Genomic DNA, 6,276 nt, shown 5'->3' with positions numbered 1-6,276 from the left:
TCTTACTACTGGTGCTACTGTGACACAGAGTTTCCCTTCGGGGATCAATAAAGGATTTCTGATTCTGAAATAATGGAGTCAGAGCACTTCTTTGTTGCTGAAACACACTGTCAATATGACTGGTAAACTGATGAAGGAGGGTGGTTTGTGACGTATGCCAACATACAACTCATCACCATGAGCTTAAAGCTGCATAGAGATGCAGACTTGATTCTCAGTGGAATCAGCAAAAACAGTAAGCTTCTCACAATACAGCGAGTCAACTGATTTAATGTTCACATTAATAATATTGTCTAGTGTAGTTTACAAACTGAAAAAACTGCTTTGATGGCTGGAGTGAGGAGGAGGCATAAATTCGAGTGGAAAATGAAAGAAAAGAAGTGGATAGCAGTTAAGGACGTCAGCAGCCAGTTGTGATGTAATTAAGTCGGCTTGGCATCTCTTTCCCGGCACTAGAAGAAGTGGCAGTGAGTGCCAGGCCTCAACTAGGCCTGCTGAGAGGATGCTAATAGAGATGCCAGTGGGCTCTGTGAAAAAATTGTCGAATATCAGAGTTTTGCACAGTCACATCTTGATTTTGAGAACTAAATAAAAAGTTTGTTGTAAATGATTTTGAGCATTAATTACACCATATGGTATTGTCATAATATGCAATTCTATCAACTCTGTTAAAGCATCTATTAAGGAACATAATCACAAAACCCTCCCCTTATTATTTTCATGATTGTCATGTTTGTCATCATTAGCAAAAATCTGTCAATTGCCGTGATAAAATATGGTAATACTCTTTAAGCCTAATATATAAGAGAATGTAAAAAGGCTCAGATCAGAATCCTGTGCTTCACTCATTGATATTCATCTTGAGCCCTAGGCTTTCAGAACAATTTAACCCCGTCCGGCTGTGTAAAAGATTGATGCATCTTAAACTTAGACATTAATCTTTCAAAGCAATATAGCCCAACAGGAAGGCTCCATGAAAAATCTTAATTTTCAATTCATAAATTTCCGTAAGAATTAATTTGCTGCCATTGCAGAATAATACTGCTGGCAAGATGCTTAGGATATTAGTTGGATGACGTCAGACCATGATTGGTGGTTTTTCAAGATTTATGGATGTAATCGCCATAATACAACCATGAAATGGAATCACAACACTGACCTAAATAAAAGACTTGCACTGCTAAACAATGTGCATGCACATTGTAGCCAGCAGTAATCAATTATTTTAGGAGGAGCAGTGTATGTGAAACATCAATGAAGAAGTCTGACAGAGAAATTGGTTATCGTCACTTCCCCAACCAGAGCAATGCCCTGCAAATCAAAACCTGTTTACAATCATGAGTGCTGCACTGTAGTTTATCCATGTAGCGACTTCTGAAGTGTTGAAGTCAGTATCACACATCAATAATTTCTCAATGCTGCATCATTTGTCATCTTAAGTCCTGAACCCGCATGTGTGCTCAGTAATACCACAAAGGCAGTCTTCATGTACAGGAAATGGTTCTTTGCCATTATTCACCACAGGGAAACAATTAGTTTAAGTACTGAGCATGCATCAGAGCCATGACGACATTTGTTAAAAGGATCACTTTATGGTTTTGAAGTTGCATAAAAAGAATTTACATCATCACGAAACAAATGAAATATGTACAGTCTCCACTTAAAGCTATAGTGCGTAATTTCTTTTGCCCCCATGAGGAATTCTAAGAAATGACAACAAAACTGTCGGCACGTCCACATGATACGAGCCTTACGTAGTCGCGCACCAACCCTCCCCTCCACACAGTTGCTTGCAGCCAAGGAGGACACAGTATTAAAACATCATGATGGACTCTTCAGAAGAGGTCATTATCTCCACTTGAGTTTCATTAGGAAATCTCTTGAATGTAACGGTCGTTTAATAATAATCAAAAAGTCGCCCACTAAACCTGTGTAAAAGAAAATGGAAATCTTGCTCGCTTACATTTTGTGTGTAGACAATATTTTGTAAAATGCTGAATATTCCCCTGCTGCTGTAAAGCTGCTTGCTTTGAACATCCCCACTGTCCACAATTCTAGCTGCTCCCCTTGTCATCTTCGCTTCTTTGATCACAATGTCAATATAGATACCAAGCCCATTTCCCTGGGCGACTTGCCGCCATTTACACCAAGACATTCATTCAGAAAGTCAATAATGCTTGATCGTTGGGGATTCCCGCCTCTGAATTACATGTACATTTCCTGAATATCCCTTAGACAGTCTCCAAATCTTAATTTTGTTGGCTTATTGTCAATCAGCACGAGAACCAAAGCCAGGACACAACGCAAATTAAAAATCTCTGCTCGGGGTGAGAAACGGGACAGACAAGGATATTCAACACAGTGATTGAAAAACCAAATGCTGGAAGGGAGCCACCCACCATGTAATTACTTATTCTCCTAAAATATATGTTAAATGCATATTACATATTGGTACATTTGCAGTACAATTACGTACTGCAGGAGCTGACTTAATTGCACTCAATCATCCTATAAAACATGCAAATGCATGCACATAAATGCCAAGCAACCCACAGTACATAAGATGGGAAGTCTTATTCAACATGAAACATGTGGGTAAGAACAATGAAATTAAATGTTAACCGATCATTAACCGTTGACAAAGCAGGAGTCTTAGTTTTAACCCGTCCAGGAGGCTCTGACACACTTTCCGCACTCCCTATCCGCAGACAGCTGTAGGCTTGTACCCGTGTTGATGTTTTGTGCCTTGTCGGACACAAGCAGCCACTTTCCTGAAATGGCTTGCGGGACTGCCACAAGTCTACAGTGGCCAGTGGCGTGTACGTCCAAGCATGTCTCCAGCACCTCCGCCTGCAGGTTGTCAGCTGTGTGTCTGCCTGGTATACTCACGGACGCCCGAGTTAACTAGCAGGTCCTATTCAATATAGTTTTGTTTAATTTTGTACCCGGTGAAGAATTGCATAGTGAAGGCAAGGCTTCTAGAGAACCAATCTAAAAGCTGATGGCGTCATTAGTCTATAGCCATTACATTGTACAATAAACATTTTTTCATAGTAAGTTACAAGCAAAAACAAAATGTCTTGCTACTTTAAGATGCAGTGTAAACAATTCTGGGGATGTTTAAGACATTCTGAGCCACAAATTGCAATTGCTATTTTTCTTATTGTTGTCAGTAATCATATTGCCTTGTGGAGATAAAACCCCAAATATAGTGCCTGTGATAATGAAAGAAAGAAAAAAGAAAGCTCCAACATTCAGGTCCATGACCATAATGTCACTCTGAGAGAAATTCATTCTTATTCTAGTTTTTCTAGTGATTTAAATGGAACAGGAAAACAAACAAAAGAGAAAAACAAGTACCTCTTAAAAGCATAAAGTGTTTTCACACTTTGCTAAAATAATGGCCAATATCCTGGATATGACGGCTGTTTTTAGATTTAATTATTCATAGGCAGTGCATGCGGCCGTTTTGCAGCTAATAGGTAGGTTAATCCGATCATTAGTAACTTTGGCAACTTCAGAAAGAAACTACTTCCAATCTTTTCTTTTTGCTTCATGTAAAGACCATCCATCCACCTTTGCTAATCTATCATTCACCGGGAGAATGAGAAAGAGACGGATTGCAGGCACTGGGGAAATGGCCTATATCTCTCCTCTTGACATTCTCCTTTTAAAGCAATTTTACTGAATCTCTTAATCAAAGCCTCGGTGCGGGAGAGGATATTTAGGATGGATGTTTTGCACTTAAACTAAATGAATCGCGTCTTTTGTCATTAGCGAGACCTCCTTTGTTCGCCTCCACCTATTGACAGTGTTGATAAAGAACCCTGTAGGAATGTGAGAGAAATGTCCTCTGTCATGTAAAGCCAATCGACTGGGAAGGACGTACTATGTCCCTTTAGTGAATGACGTACTCCAGTGTCTCGTAGACAATGTCAGCTAACAATGAACAATCCTGTAACTGTCACACTGCGCTTGTATCCTGTGCTCTTTACCGATTGCATTCTGGTTGAGTGTTATTGTTGGCATTAAAAATAGACTGGCATAATGGTGGTTAATGGGGATTTAATGAAGAGTGTCATAGAATAATCAATCTGAGAATGAGAGCTGATGAACAGAAAACTGATATATTGAATGAAAATGAATTTCTGCCAGACAAAATATTGTTCTTAAAGTAAGATGAGATTCACTGACAAATTAAGTCAACACAGACAATAATGGAAGGCCATGGGATTTTGAATTGAGTGAAAAGCAGTCGTCTTTGCAAGAAAACTAAAGATTAAATAACTTGGAGTTCTGTTTCTTCTGCAGCAGCCTCAGATCTGTGTACAATATGAAGCTAATAAGTTCAGAGCAGAGCGTCTACATTACAGTATGTGCCCTCGCTCTGTCGCATCCTTAGTCACAGAACATTCATGCCTAATTTTCAGAAAAAGACAGAAAATGGCGATGCGTGTCTGTGTGTGATTGTGCCTGCGTGTTCAGAGAGGATTTTCCACCTCCTACTCCAAAACTCCCATGTGTTCCTGCGATAGGTCTTAGTCACTCATCCTGACCTAGATGTCACCCTTCCATGCGCCCTCGCCAAACATTCAGCAGGACTAGTGGACTAAGAAGACGGGAAGAGGGGGCGGGGTGGTTGGGGGGGGGGCTAACTTGAATTTAGGGCCAAAGCTGTACTTGATGTGAAAAGACATCTCTATTTATTTACAAAAACATTTTCAACTGCGCTGACATACACATAGTGACATTGGCTAACTCAGAGTGCTGTTGCTGCTTCTTATTCTGTTCAAATGCTGTGATTCACACAGGAAATGTTCCACATTGCATGGTGCCAACAGCTTGCAGACATCAAAGTCTTAACTTCCTTCTGATTTGGTTGAGCATTATGTTTTATCCCAAATTGTGTTTCATTTACACCCATCTTCCCCCTGGATATCAAATTACTTCATTGTATTCTACTGCACCGGAAATAACTCTATTGGCAGATAATAAGCAGACCTCCACAGCGCCCGATTGATTCCAGCCTACCCGAAGGACCCTGCTGTAAGCAGCCATGATGAAGACAGCAACATTATTTAGAGTAGCTCAGATGAGCCTTTAGAAGATTTTCTATTTGTTGCAGGTTTGACTCCCTCGAGCACAACGATCAATAGTGCCTAGTTGCAGATGCTGAGAGAAACGGCTGTCTGGCCAGATATGCACTCAGGCTGTGCCACTGCTCTGATATCAACTGCAGGCTTTGAAGATTTCTGCCTTCTTCAATGAAGACGATAAACAATGTTTGGTAAATGTTGAGAGAGGATTAATTTGCTTCGTTCGTCTCTTGTAGAGATAATACTACAAATGCACAAAGCAAAAGCAGTACACATTGTGTATGAAAGGTGCTGCGGTCAGGATATGTAATTTTATAGAGAGCCCTTCAGGATTTGTATTCATCAGTGCTTTTGTTGAGCAAGGTGTATTACCCTGGTGTGTTGAGGGATGGAGAGGATGTCTTTGAACCAGTTCATTTCCCTTTTCCTGACGAGAATGGCAAAAATAGGTAATAGTGTTGTACCATGCACAACAGTTAAACAGAAAGAGACATGGAAATATTTGTGGCCAGGTGTATCGACTTATTTTTGTCTTTATAGGTCTCTTCATCTGAATAAGCCTACTTTGTTTTCATGTCGATATCAGAGTGTAACAGCAGAACTAACCCAAACAAATGGAAAATAGTCACTCAGACAGAGGTGACTTGGATTATATTTCACTGAGGGGGGCCTGGACACGGGCACTAACCACAACAAAGCAATGAAACCTGGTTCATGCCCAGCTTTTGAATTACTATTGAGGGCTTGAGGATTTAATGAAAAGGACATAATGGCATTTCATTAGCAATTATGGTTATTTTTTTAAATTACACTTTACCATTTTATGTTTTATATTAAAACTTGCAACCTCCTACAGTAACATATGAAGTCTTGGTGATGAGGTAAGGGTTGATTTCCAATCAATTTACAATGTTCATCATTCTATCACCATTGACATTTAATGAAAATGTGAGATAAATGCTGAATACAAACTTTTTTGATAAGTTTCATTTCTGCCTACTGTTGTTGTTTCCTCCATTTCTTCTAAATAACATGAGTTTAGTATTTCCATCAGTGTGATCCTTTGGCTGGACATTCTCCCTCATGCATGTTTCTAAATGTATGTTGCAGAGAGTGTTTCTTGATCAATATCTTATATACAAGACGATCCTGGGCAAGACACCTCCCTATTTGTTATCTC

The 6,276-nt window shown here is 39.7% G+C and overlaps 1 long non-coding RNA gene across 1 annotated transcript in view; it reads right to left on the bottom strand.

Moving 5' to 3' along the window:
- The window catches only part of LOC116672490 (uncharacterized), an 18,876-nt gene that overhangs the window by 8,301 nt on the left and 4,299 nt on the right, over window positions 1–6,276 (bottom strand). The window lies entirely within an intron of this gene.

This window comes from Etheostoma spectabile, chromosome 22 (genome assembly GCF_008692095.1).
Source record: "Etheostoma spectabile isolate EspeVRDwgs_2016 chromosome 22, UIUC_Espe_1.0, whole genome shotgun sequence".
NCBI lineage: Eukaryota > Metazoa > Chordata > Actinopteri > Perciformes > Percidae > Etheostoma > Etheostoma spectabile.
Note: the sequence above shows the minus strand (reverse complement) of the source record. Positions and strands in the feature narration are given on the sequence as shown.